Source organism: Quercus robur, chromosome 1 (genome assembly GCF_932294415.1).
Source record: "Quercus robur chromosome 1, dhQueRobu3.1, whole genome shotgun sequence".
In the NCBI taxonomy this organism is placed as follows: Eukaryota; Viridiplantae; Streptophyta; class Magnoliopsida; order Fagales; family Fagaceae; genus Quercus; species Quercus robur.
The window spans coordinates 42,376,221-42,390,715 of record NC_065534.1 but is presented as its reverse complement, the minus strand read 5'-3'; the positions used below and the strand labels follow the sequence as shown (position 1 = coordinate 42,390,715).

Genomic DNA, 14,495 nt, shown 5'->3' with positions numbered 1-14,495 from the left:
GATCCATCGATGAATTGATGTATGGATTGGTAGCGGAGTACGACACTCAATTATTGACTAATGAGGATGGTAGCAAGTGGTTAGGAGTTGTTTGCCGATGGTAGCAAGTGGTTAGGGGTTGAGATTATATTTAGAGAAACATTTAAGAGAGAGAGAGAGAGAGAGAGAGAGAGAGAGAGAGGAGCTTGAGAGTCTACATAGAAGTGGTTAGGGGTTGAGATTATATTTAGAGAAACATTTAAGAGAGAGAGAGAGGAGCTTGAGAGTCTACATAGAAGTGGTTAGGGGTTGAGATTATATTTAGAGAAACATTTAAGAGAGAGAGAGAGAGAGAGAGTCTACATAGAAGTGTCTAGGTGACATGTTCTTGTTTAGGCTATTTTTGTGGTCTTCTTGGTTTTTGTATTAGGTGTTAATGTATTATTTATTTTGGCACAAAAATTTAAAAAAATTTAGATGAGACACATGGCGCAAAATTAAGAATCCAATTAACTCACTTGACCAAAAAAAAAAAAGGACACGCGGTGCAAAATTGAGAATTCAATTGAAATCTGATTGAATTTTCTCTCAGCTTCACCTATTATCTATATATATATATATATATATATATATATATATATATAAAACCGAACCCTTTGAAACTCCCATAGTTTTCCAAGTCAGCATTTATTTATTTCTATTTTTTAAATTTTGATTTTTTAAAATTAATTTCGATTTTTTTTTCCAGTCTTATGCGATTGACTCTCTAACCTATACGCATTCTTAAAACCCAGAACCCTAACCTTTGAGTTCTCTCTCTGTGTGCTTTGTCTTGGGTCTCTCCATTTCCCCTTTCTCTCTTTATTCCTCAAACCAATTTTTTTAAATAAAAATTACATGAAGAAGAGAGCTTCTCTTCAGTTTTGGTGCTACGTACGGGTTAAGGACTTTGGAAAGTAATATGGTATTCCAAACACAGTAGTAAAAGTTATTCATAGCAGAGTTCCATGATAGCTACAAGCAACAAACTAAGACCTTCAATATATGCAGATTCTTGCCAGGATTGTAGCAGGTTAGTGCAGTACTGGTAAGGCACTAAATTTATCAAATATACTTTTATGATTGATATAAAAATCAGAGTTATTGATGTTGAATTATCGTGATTTGAATTCAGTTTCTGCTTCAAGCACTAAATTTATCAAATATACGTTTATGATTGATATAAAAATCAGAGTTATTGTTATTGAATTATCGTGATTTGAATTCAGTTTCTGCTTCAATTACAATAAAGCCTGTTGACTAATGGTTGAATTAGGACTCAAATCAACTAAAAAATATACAGATTGCATAAGCTGAAATTTTATTTTAGTCTACCACCAAGAGTATTTAAGTTTTTTTTAAAAAAAAAAATTTATTTTGGGTTGATTGTTTTTGATTTCGGTATTTGGGTTATTGGTTTTGATTAAGGTTGAATGATGAAGAAAAACAAAAAGAATTGCACAATCGAAGACACCTACAACCCTACATAGAGATGAAGCAAAGAATGGGTTTTTTGGGTATTGGTTTCTTTTGGATTGTATGTACCAGTTGAAATTTCAGATACAGTAGGTTTGGATAGATTGGTGGTTGATTAGAGTTTAAATTTCATGTTGTTTAGTAGAGTTTAAATTTCATGTTGTTGATGAATTTGGGATACCCAGATTTATTTTTAATTTTTATGGATGACCAAGTTTGTGATTTTTTCGGTATAAATAGTTATGTGGTTTGGTATTTGCAGTTTCATATTTTGCAACAAAGTGAAAAGAAATCAAGTTAATGCTTTTATGTCATGTAAGGTTTTGAACATTGGAAGTTTTAATTTTGTTGTTTGTTGCCTTTTCATAATTTTTTATACATTAGTATTGCATAAATTGTACTAGCATAAATTGTTTTATTTTTTTGTTTGTAATCTTTACATCTATGAAGTCAGCTTGCAATTACAATTAAGGCTTAGTTGATTTGTTGAGTTGACTAATGGTTGCTCTATTATTTTATTTGTTGAATTTTTTTATGCAAGTTGAGGTTGTTCCATTTTGTTAGAAATTATTAGCCAAGAGGCTTTAGGCTTTGCTTGAGGACTTGTATTTTTATACCATAAAATTGTTTCTTTCCCTGCCTTTGTATTGATAAGTAACAGCTATTAATAAATGTGTGGCCTTTCAAAAAGCCACACATTGCGTTATTCCTTTGTTTAAAGTTCAGTTGTAAAGGCTTAATGGAGTTGCAAGTTATTACTGAGAAAAGATTGTTTACCCACCAATTCATGAACTTTTCTAGGTTTGACATGTTGGATTATATTCTCAAAATTTTAATTGATCATCTTTTTGGGTGCTGAGGAAAAAAATAATAGTGAAACAAAAGTAAATGGAAGCACAATCTTGTGAAGGGTTTTTTTAGATACGTTGGTGAACTATGAGTTTTGCTTTGTTAATGTTCAAAGTGCTCACCATTGTGCACATGATGTCTTTTTTTTATGCAATAAATCTTTGATTACCTATCCCAAAAAAAAAAAGTGAGTTTTGCTTTGTTAATTTGCCAATTGTGGATTACTTTATAGGTTTTGGTAGATATTTGCTATTTGATTTTCATTGCTTATCTTTTCTACAGATTATTCAATCCAACATATTTGTGGATAAGCATCTCACTTTTTTTTTTTTTAGGATAAGCATCTTGCTTTGATTGGTAATTTGGTGCTCTTTTTTTTTTTTTTTGGTTTTGTTTATTGCATAATTTATATTTTTCACAAATTTGTTATTCCATTAATATTATGAGCTATATTTGTTCTTTTTATATTTGTCTATGGTATTTGGATCCTGTTTCAATGGGTGGACCCATACGATTGGGTGTGTAAGTATAACAACTTGAATTTTGAGGTGAATAATGTGTGCTTTTTTATCAATATGTTTATTTCTTTTTTGGGTTAAAACTTTTTGAGGTGGTAGTAGATTCAAAGAATTCATGTGTAATTTCTTCATTATTATTTTTTCCTATGAAGTTAACTTTTTCTCTCATCATCACCATTATCAATTCATCAATATTTTTTCTCAAAGTTGAGTTTTAAATTTTGTGTGTATGTGTGTATACCCTCCCTCTCTCTCTCTCTCTCTCTCTCTCTCTTGAGTTTTAAGTTTTAAATTTTTTCCTATGTAATTTCTCAATGTTGAAAGAATGATATAAGAATTGGTATCCTTTATGAAAATAAGCCACCCCTAAGTGTTTGACAAAATGTCTCAATGAAATTAGAATTATTGTAGATTAAAGGTTTGGTAAAAAATTTACATATGTTTTGTGAAAGTCCTCTATTTTGGATTGGTAAAAATTAGAAAATGTTTGGATTGGTTGAAAAAGTTTGGAATTTTTTATTGCTCTCTTTATATGTTATTATGCTGTTAAGTTCATTATTTCAGGTTATTAGTAGCTATAAGTTGATTTTTTTTTTTTTTTTTTTGGGTTATCTTTGAATTACAGCAGGTACTATTGGTGAAAATCCGTATTGCAACTCCCAACTAGAATAGTGAGTTACAATTTTGTTAATAGAGAACTATAAGCATTTCGAATTTTGGTTAAGAGAAATGATTTTTACTAATATGTTCTCTAGAATTTTGGTTTTCTTTTTAAATGTTGTGCTTTTATTTAAGTAATCATTTTAAAAGGTTGAAAATGATGCTGCAACCTATGACTTCACTACACACTACATAAAATTATTTTTATTTGAATATATGTAGCGTAAATGGCAAAGTTATGTAATAGCATTCTAATGCTATGCTTTGGATATCACCTTATAATATTAGGTTTTGTCAAAAATTTTCTTATGGAATAGATGTATTAAACACATCTTTTATATGTATGTGGGATTGATCTATGTAAGCTCCACATACATATTCATATTGGTATATTCAATTTGTGTTTGCCTATTGGGTTGTGTGTGACATTGGGTCCTTGCTATCTAATTGTTACTTACTCTCTCTCTCTCTCTAAAGGCTAAATACTTTGATATGTTGAGTTATTTGGGTTTCATTTGAATCATTTCACTATTTTTTGCAGGTAATCTGGTGCCAATCAGGGACTATTGCTTTACTCAAATTTGTATCTTTCGGCCTTTCTAAGAAGCCTTTAAATAGGTCTCTGAAAACCTGATTAGAGCATGATTTGGTCGCACTAATTCCTGCAAGCCTGAGTATGAGTCCTCCATGACCAGCGGTTGCACTTCAAATCCAAGTTTTTCTTTCTTCAATTATATTGAATTGAAGAAAATAATATAGTAACATTATCCCATTGCTTTCAATTTATTTCTTCTTCCCCCAATTCCACACAAATACTTTGACATATTTTATCAAACAAGTATTTAAATGCCTACAACAAATATAGATGTGACAATAGTGTTTATTAAAATTTTTTAACAGTATTTGATCTACAAAATATAGTTTTTTCTTTCTTTCTTTTTCAATGTCTTTTTTTTTTTCCTTTCCTTTTTAGCTTCTTCTTGGTGGGAAAATAAGCCTTTCCTTGATTCTTTTAGCCTATTCTTTTAATGTGAGGTTGATTAACTAAATATTTATTTAACTAGCATTTTCTTTTAATGTGAGGTTGATTAATTAAATAATTATTTAACTATCCCGTGCATTGCACAGGTTAGCGACTAGTTATATATATATATATATATATATATAGATTAGTATTAGTATTCGTTTAAGAATTTCTTATTTTTGATAATTTATTTGTATGGTATTTATTAAAAAATAATTTTTGATAAATTTTATAATAAATGTGTTCAAAAACTAAAACGTAGATCATTACAAAAAATCTTGACACAAAAAGCAAAAGGATTTTTTTTTTCCAATAATTTCCAAACTCACATCCAGCAGTGGAACATACCATCTCTTTCCATATATAGCTGATTTTATACTGTGCCATAAATCTATTGGACATAAATAACTCTATTTGTGGTGATGAAATTATTCAATCAATATAAAAATGAATCTCTCATATGTGGATTATGTATGTGTTTCACATTAATATAAGAAGAAAGTGTAATACAGTAGGTGTATGTAATAATTTCTCATATTTTTCTCAACAATATGATACACAACATGGTTTATATTTTTTGGCGGGTTAGTGTTTAGTGCAGATGGGTTTGTATAATGTGTTGGTGCGTCAACATGATTAATAAATAAGTCAATTTCGTGCTAACCAATTTCACCCACAATCAACCTGACTCGATTCATTATTCATGTCCTATTTTGATACAGTCCTGTTTAAATCATGTAAATAAAAATAATTTTTGTTTAGCATAAACTTTAATTTTAAATATAAATTGTATAATTAAAAGAAATTTTATTGGCTCCCATATTTCACTTTTATAACAATCATTCACTAGCACTTTGATCTTTATATTGTGGCCTGAAAACATCATAAAGTTATTTTTATCAATGTAATACCAATGAAATATATATTTGTAAAGTTCTGATTTCCAACTAGTCTTTATTGGCTTTAATTCCGTGCTAAATTTGATAGTAATTTCTTCAATCATTTCCCTATATTTATGTGGGTTTATTTGTAAAGGATGAGTGTGAGAGATTCATGAAGAATCAAGTTTCAAAGAAGAAACAGTGCAATTCGTGACTAGCTCGCAAGAAGCTCACGAGAAGAGTAACCTGCGAAAGGCCACGTGTGAAGCACATGACTAGAAACTGAAGAGTCATACCAGGCTATCAAATTTGTGAGTACTTCACGAGAAAGACCTTCTCACGAGGTAACCGAAAAACATTCTATTTGGCAAAAAGATAAAGTGCTTTACCAAATTCTTTACCCACACTATATTTACCTTCATTACTCATGAAATGTAAGGAGTACTTTTTAGAGAAAAAAACCCTAGCAAAAACACTTGAGAGTTAGAGATTGTTATACCCACAATCATCTACATATTTTCTCTTGGTTTTCCTCTACTCCTACCTCTCCATCTCTACATCCTTGAGAGGTTCTTAGCCCAAACACTTACCTCACCCAATTTGAGTGTTGAGTCAAGTTTTGGTGCCTTTGGGAAGCATTGGAATGAGCCATTAACTGGCGGATGCAATCAAGTTGAATTACAAGTTCTGAAAAGCTAGTGAAGATAAGACTCCGAGAAGTCCGTTGGTAGCAGGAGCTTGGAGAGCTCGAGTACATAGGGTAGACTAGGCTTAGAGGGTCTTTTGTTATTCGTGTACTCCAACTTATTCACTAGTGAATCACTTTCAACTTGGAGGGTCGCGGAAAGATTTTTCACCGAGTTCTTTGGTTTCTTCTTCGATAACATGTCTTGGTATTATCTTGTGTTTACATTTCTCTTCCCTACTCTTTAAGCTTTCATTTTATTGTTCATTGTGGTTGAATATGGCTTAGAATAGTGTTACCAGTTTATTGCGCATATTTACTCTTGTTTTGTACTTTGTTAAGTTAGAGTAAAAGCAATCTAGTCGTAATTTTAAAATTGGGGTCTGAACAAGTTTTAGTATTTTCACACTAATTTGAGCTTTCAATTGGTATCAAAGTGGGTATATTTTGTTGAATTTTATTATCCTTGTGTGATCCTAGACCCCATTTGAGATGGATAGATCTCAATCCCTCAACGCACCTCCTTACTTTGATAGGAGTAACTATGCATTTTGGAAAGTACGTATGCGTGCTTTTCTATGTGCTATTGATGAGACCGTTTAGGATTCCATTGAGAATGGTTGGGTGAGACCAACAACATCCAAAGTTGAATGGGATAAGGCTACACTTGCTTTGGCAAATGCCAATGGCAAAGCTATTAATGCTATTTTTCGTGTTGTTTCTATTGATGAATTCCATATGATATCTCATGTGAAGACCGCCAAAGAGGCATGAACCATCCTTGAGACCACCTACGAGGAAACCAAGAAGAAGGTCAAGGACACCAAACTTCAAATGCTTACTATTCGATTTGAGGAAGTGAAGATGACTGATGATGAGTCATTTGATTCATTTTATGGGAGACTCAATGAGATTGTTATTGACAAACTCAATATTGGAGAGAAGACTGAAGACGCCAAAGTGGTGAGGAAAGTCTTGAGATCCTTACTCAAAAGCTTCTAGGCTAAGGTCACCGCCATTGAGGAGAGCAAAGATTTTGATGGGATCAAGATTCAAGAGCTTGTTGGCTCTCTTCAAACCTATGAGCTTGGACTGCCCTCTCATAAGTCTAGCAAATCACTTGCTCTCAAACCAGAAATGAGAGAAATGATGATTCCTCCGATGAGGATGATGTTGAAAAAGAGGTGGCATATCTGGCAAAAGGAAGTTCTCATCCTCCAAAAGTGACAAAAGAGACTTCAAGAAGAAGGATGGGAAAGACTCATCATCATCTCAAGGGATTGTATGTTTCGAATGCAATGGCCATGGGCATCTAAAGAAAGAGTGTCCAAACTATTTGAGAGTAAAGGGTAAAGAACTAACAACTACCTTTAGTGACTCGGGGAGCTTAAATTCCGATATGGAAAGAGAATGTGATAGTGACGGCAATTATTTAGCATTCATGGTGATTACCACGGTTGATTCTAAAGATGGATTGAGCGATTTGGTTGATTAACTTGGTATTCACTCCAAAGGTGAAGAAGTTGAAGCTTTGGATGATGAGGATGTGTACCTCAATGAGGGTGATAAGAATCCTCAATAAGTGTACAATGTGTTGCTTGAAGATTATGGCAAATATGCTAAGGTTGCCAAGAGTGTAGTTAAGAAGAAGAAGAAAATTGAAGAAGAACACAAATCCATTCTTTTACAACTTAAGAATGTTAAGTGTGAAGTTGAAGAGTTGAAGGAAGAGTTTCTGAATGCCTACTCCAAAATCAAGTTTCTCGAACTTGAAGTAATTCAAGCAAATGTCAAAGTGGAGCACATCACAACCAAGAAACTTGATAGTGTGCTTTCATCTCAAAAGCCTTACACGGACAAGACCGGATTGGGTTACACCAGTGAAGGAAGTTTAACTGGCGAACCTAAAAAGGAGATGGAGTTTGTGTTAGGAAAGAATGTAGAGAAGCCTAAGGTTGAGATCCCTACTGTTCAAAAGAAAGACATTGGTCCAAAACCAAAGGCAAAAAGGAAGTCATAAGAATCAAAGGGGTCCTCAAATGAAGCATTTTTATCATCATTGTGGAGTTTGAGGACACATAAGACCAAATTGCTTCAAACTTCATGCTCTAAAAAGGGCTGATTCTCTATGTGATCAAGGAAATACAAGAAGAATGCCAAGAGGAAAGCAAGCTAAGGAAGAAAATAAGGGTCAACTCATTGGAGATGTCATGCAGATGCTTAAGAACATTTCATCATACCAAGCTAGCTTCACCTTGAGGTTTGAGAGTTATGTTAGTCATACCCCTCCTTCTAAGAACCTCACCCAAAACATTCGTGTAGTGTGGGTGAAGAAAGGTACTCATGCATGATCACTCACTATGTCCATGTATCAATACTTCCAATGTATTAGGGTCATAGTTTCATGCATCAAGGCATATGCATTCTTCTAGAGTCACTACTTTCGCCCTAGCATGTTTCTTTTATAGGTCTTTGTATTTTTTTACCTTGTTTTGTTGATCTTACTTTATTGCTTTGTTTTTGAATGTGTTAAAAATTCAAAAACCTATAAAAAGTAAAAAATCTCAAAAAGTTTGATCGCTTGTGTTAAGTATATCACATGTTGAGTTTGGCCTAGTACCTCCGTACTAATGGCGCAGTGCATTTACAAGCTTAGCTTGTTATGTATGCACATTTTTTAAGTGTAAGTAAAATATAGAAATCTATATTTGATTGTTGTAAATAGATCTTCAAGCTTGTCATGAATGATTAGTCAATAGTCTTGTTTGATCTTAATACATGCGTAGACTTGATCCTATATATCTCCTCACATTTATTTTTATATCAAAAAGCTCTTCAAACGTCAATCTCTAAAAAGAGCTTGCTGAAAAAGTCTTGCTTCAAAAACTAGTTTGACTAAGAAAAGGTGTAGCAAAATGTATTTAAAATGTATGATGCCAAAGCCAAAGGCTTATTCCTTAAAGAAATATAAAAAATTTCATGGCATCACTGCTAAAAAATTGAGTTGTATTGAACAAAAGGTATGAAAAATGGAAGCCAAATGAAAAGCTTTCAATCAATGTAAACATATTGGTGGAGGGGGTCATATATGTTCATTTCTACTAGTGAGATAGGTCACTTGACTTCATGCTAGTTGTGTATAACTTGATTGAATTGATCATTGAAACTTCATATTAGAATATGGACTAGATCATACTTGATTCACACACACAACACAAAAGTCTAATGTGATATGTGTATACTCAATCGCTTGATGATCAAACCCAAAAAGATTTTTGAGTATTTTATTTGTTTTTGAAAATGTTTTTGTGTATCACTTGTGTTTTGAAATTTTGAAAGTTTTTCCAAAAATCCAAATCTGTTTTGTTGAAAAACTCCTCCAAAAGCATTTCCGCGAGTATGTTGCGAGTAAGGTATCTTGCATCCTAGTCGCAAAAATGAGGAAGTGAATTTTCATCTCTTCCAAAATTGTACACAGAGAGTTTCGCGACTCCCTCATGAGTACTTCGTGAGAAATAGCTTCCCACGAAACTTGCCCTGTGCATTTGAGGCATTTTGTGAGTAACTCGTAAGTACTTTGCGAGTAACTATCCCGTGAAATGAGCGAATTTTCAGTTTTTAAAGGGGTACACAGTGGCAGTTTTTTCAAAACTTCTATTTTGCCTCTCTCAACCCAAAACATCTTTGTCACTCTAATCTCAACCAAAACTCCTTGGATTTCATCCCTAAGACTTCTCTAAGGTATGCTTTAATAACTTTTATCTTTTGAATCCTTATATGAAGTCTTAGATTCTTCAAATTCTAAGGTTGGGGTTATTTTGAATAGGGTTGGGAAAATTTAATTTTTGTCAAATCATTTTACATTTTTCTTGCTCGGTTTGTGTCCCATTGTGTTTGTTGTTGTTTTTGTTGGCCCCTTGTGGCATTTTAACATGTATTTAGGCAAGTTTTTCATGTGTTGATGCATTGTTTAACATATGTGTGTAGTGTGTGTTAGGACATATGTGATTCACTTGTTAGGAACATATGTCACTATTTTATGTAATTGGCTAATTCTTTAACAAAACACACTTTACTTGTAATTGGGTAGATCTAGGATGTGTTTAATACTTCAAGAAACTGTGTTTCAAGATCAAGTGTTAAAGCCATGCAAGTTTGTCCAAGATTCAAGCTGAAGAAGTGCTGTCTATTAAAGCTTGACAATTAGCTATCTATCGAGACCTGTAGAGTTGTTCAGCCTTGTGGCTCGACAGATAGGGTATCTATCGAGGTTTATGAAAAACAGAATTCCAGTTCTATTTTGACTCTAATCCGTGATTATGTGTTTGGGCCTTCTTTTCTCACAACCCTAGACATATAAAAGGATTATTTTAAGGGCCGTCAAAGTGTTCACAAGTTGCACAAGTGTTGAGCAAAGTTTGTTCAAGCAAATGTGACCAGTGACACAGTTTTGCCCTAGTTCATCATTCTTGTGAAGAAGTTACTGTGTTTGTGCATTGTAGGGTTTTGTGACCAAGCATCTTCTTGATCTTCATCATTGGGATGAACTGAAGAACTTTGTAGCCAACAACCTTCTCTAGTTGGTGATTGAAGTCACATACTGGGATTCGCGCAATTGTTTAGTCACGTATTTGGGAGCCGTGCATCAAAAGGAGAAATTGTCACTACAGAACAAGTCCAATTAGGTATTGGGGTAAGAGTTCAACTATAGGTTGGTATAAGGTACTGAGATTCCTTTACTTGTAACCGCTTGTTGTGATAATAGTGGAATTTCGGGAGTGGTGACCTGAAAATCACTCGGTGGGATTTTTGCCATGTTAGTTTTCCCCATTCGTAAACAAATCACCGTGTCAAATTTATTTTTCGCTACATACTTAGTTTATTGGTGATTTGTTTATGCTACCACGCGTTTGCATGTTAATTAACTAAATTAATTCACTTGGCTAAATTAATTGGTTAATTCATCACGAGGGGTCAATTCGTTTTTGACTTATTAGTGTGTGCACTCTAAAATGCCTATATGGTATTTTTTTCATTCTTTTGGACTCCAATGAGTACCAATTTTTGGGAATCACCATGATTACGCATGTTTATCATGTTTTGATCATTGTTTGTACTTTTTACACACTTTTCCCTATGAGTGCTTGTTCATGCATTGCTCATGAATCTCACATGCACACTAGATTCACCCTTGATGCACACACTCTAACACTTGATATATTTTAGACCTTTTAGCACCTATAACATGTTCTAGTGTCTATGTTATGCTTGTCTATTTCCATTTTAGGACATTTTTCTCAATTTGTTCTTGTTTATGGACTAACTTGTATCTAATCAAGTTTGTTACCATGTTTGTGCATGGTTTGTGTGTTTGTTCATTTTTGTAGATGTCTCCTCATAAGTCAGCTGCAAAGAAATCAGTAAAGCGTCCTTGTCACTCCCTCAATTAGTTCAGAAACCAAGATGCTAACAATGCTTACATCGATCACTACAAGAATGCTACGATCATCGTGGAAAGGGGTATGAACATTGAATCCTTGGAGAACACATTCATTCCAGAAGTGTTCAAGGAGAGGACATGGACCAAATTGCTGAATCCCTCGGATGATTTGTATGAGTTCATCATCAAGGAATTCTTTGCAAATGCATTTGTGGAAGATGACCACATTAGTTGCTAGGTTAGGGGGAAAGAATTCACTGTCTCTAGAGAGTTAATCCAGGAGCTTTTAGAGATCTGTCTGATGACTCCAGATAGCTCTCTACATTTTGATGAGAGAAAAGACAAACTTGAGCCTCTTTTGCAAGTTCTTGGAGGTCAACTTAAGAAGAAGGCCTTGCACACGATTGACTTCACGCCTGAGATAAGGGCTTTGGCCTATATCATGATCTTCAACCTCTATCCGGTGAAGAATTTGACAACTTTGTCGGGGCCAAGGACCATTTTCCTCCATGATCTCTTCACTCACAAAGAGATTGATATTTATGGTCACATCTACCAGCTCTTTGTTAAGTGCGTTCGAAAAAGAAAGACAAAGATGACTCTACCATTTCCAAGCCTTATCATGTCACTCAAAGGCACGGGTGAAGATTCCAAGTGGACTCCTGGTCATGCCAAGGGGAGAGTCAATTAGTAAACACACTATGAACCGGAGTAAAGCCCACATTCCTGGTCTAGAAGCTGGTGCAGCACAAGTTCCAAGAGAAGAAGCTACATCTGAAGGTGGCAACATCGAAGATGAGATTGATTAGTTCACTCATGTATCGGAGAATATTCCACAACCATCTTCTCAAGCACAAGCTAGAGCACCCGACTGCCTTGATTTAATACTAGGAAAGGTAGAACAAATGCATGCTATGCTGAATGCACACATGAACTACTCCACGAGGCAGTTTACATACCTTTAAGGGCAAATCAAAGCTCTATCTTCTCAGATCCAAGACTTGGAGAAATTAGACTCAGAATTTGATACATTATAGGATCTTTGGCCATTTCGGTCAAATAGGGGGGGAGTAGATTAGCTTGAGGGGGAGTACAGCCTAAGGGGGAGTAATAAAACCATTGGTTCATTAGTTTATTTTTGGTGGCTTTATGTTTTTATTTACAGTGCTTTATTTAAAGCTTTCAGTACTTTAGTTTAAGACTTAGTTTTTCTTTAGTACTTTGTGTACCTTGGTTTTTATAGCCGTTTCTTGATGCTTTTAGTTATCTATTGCTTCTTCCTTTAGTTTCTTTAATGCATCATGTGGTTTGTTGGACATGCAATTAATTTTTGCATTGCTCTTAATTGCTTCCGTGTTCGGATGATTATTTACTCGTTAAATGTTCATTGTGGTCATTTCTTATGACTGTTCTTGTATGATCAAGTTATGCTATATGTTCACATATCTCTTATTTATCTTGATCGCATTTTACTTGTTCTCTATACATTCCTAGTATTCTACTTGTCTCATGCTTAATGAAGTTTATTTGTTATGTGCAGGTGTTTCAAGATACAGGAGTATATGGTTCAAGTGCTTCACAGTTTTTAGATTTAGGTGTGTGTGAGTTTTGCCTCTTTTCCCAAACTCACGTTTAAGTCTAGAGTCTGTTTAGGGGTTTTGTCACAGAATAGTCAAAGGGAGATTGTAAAGTTGTGATTTCCAACTAACCTTTGTTGCATTTAATTCCATGCCAAATTTGATTGTAACTTCTTCAATCATTTCCCTGTCTTTATGTGAGTTTATTTGTAAGGGATGAGTGTGAGAGATTAGTGAAAAATCAAGATTCAAAGAAGAAACAATGCAGTTCGCAACTAGCTCGCGAGAAGCTTGGGAGAAGAGTAACCTGCGAAAGGTCACATGTGAAGCGCATGACTAGAAGCTGAAGAGTCATGCTAGGTTGTCAAATTTGTGAGTACTTCGTGAGAAAGGTCATCTCGCAAGGTACCCACGAAACATTCTTTTTGCCAAAAAGATAAAGTGCTTTACCAAATTCTTCACTCACACTATATATACCCTCATCACCCACAAAATGTAAGGAGTGCTTTTCAGAGAGAAAACTCTAGGAAAAACACTTGAGAGTTAGAGATTGTTATACCCACAATCATCTACACATTTTCTCTTGGTTTTCCTCTACTCCTATCTCTCTATCTCTACATCCTTAAGAGGTTCTTAGCCCAAACTCTTACCTTACCCAATTAGAGTATTGAGTGAAGTTTTGGTGACTTTGGGAAGCATTAGAAGGAGCCATTAAGTGTTGGACGCAATTGTGCTGAATTGCGGAATCTGGAAAGCTAGTGAAGACAAGACTCCGAGAAGTCCGTTGGTAGTAGGAGCTTGGAGGGCTCAAGTACATGAAGTAGAATAGGCTTGGAGAGTTTTTTGTTATTTGTGTACTCCAACTTATTCACTAGTGGATCGATTTCGACTTGGAGGGTTGCAGAGAGTTTTTCGATTTCTTCTTCGATAACACATCTTGGTGTTATCTTGTATTTGTATCTCTCTTCTCTACTCTTTAAGCGTTCATTTTATTGTTCATTGTGATTGAATATAGCTTGAAGTAGTGTTACCGGTTTATTGCGCATATTTATTCTTATTCCGCATATTGTTAAGTTATAATAAAAACAATTTAGCTGTAATTTTGAAATTGGAGTCTGAACAAGTTTTAGTGTTTTCACTAATTTAAGCTTTCAATATTAAACTAGTTCTTGGAAGTCAAAGATCAAGGGTCTGAGCTGAGCCACAGAAATATTTACTGTGAAGAAACAGAACCATATGCCATAAGTCCACATCAAATGGCTGATATACACGCATACCAAATATTCCTGAGTTCAAAAATTAGGAGGAGAAAAGTTAACATTTGAGTATAAATTCCATTATCACGTTCATTAAACAGGGGAGTTTGC

The 14,495-nt window shown here is 34.2% G+C and overlaps 1 long non-coding RNA gene across 6 annotated transcripts; it reads left to right on the top strand.

Annotated features, from left to right (window-relative positions):
• Positions 1 to 318: 318 nt before the first annotated feature.
• On the top strand, positions 319 to 14,166 carry LOC126690049 (uncharacterized). 6 transcript variants are annotated; one of them, XR_007644605.1, is made up of 5 exons: positions 319 to 1,066; positions 4,063 to 4,218; positions 5,581 to 10,804; positions 11,499 to 12,447; positions 13,092 to 14,166. It is a non-coding gene; the product is annotated as an uncharacterized LOC126690049 (long non-coding RNA). The 6 variants fall into 6 exon arrangements; XR_007644606.1 differs by having other exon boundaries at positions 615 to 1,066; positions 5,581 to 6,319; XR_007644608.1 differs by having other exon boundaries at positions 618 to 1,066; positions 5,581 to 5,770.
• Positions 14,167 to 14,495: the final 329 nt, after the last annotated feature.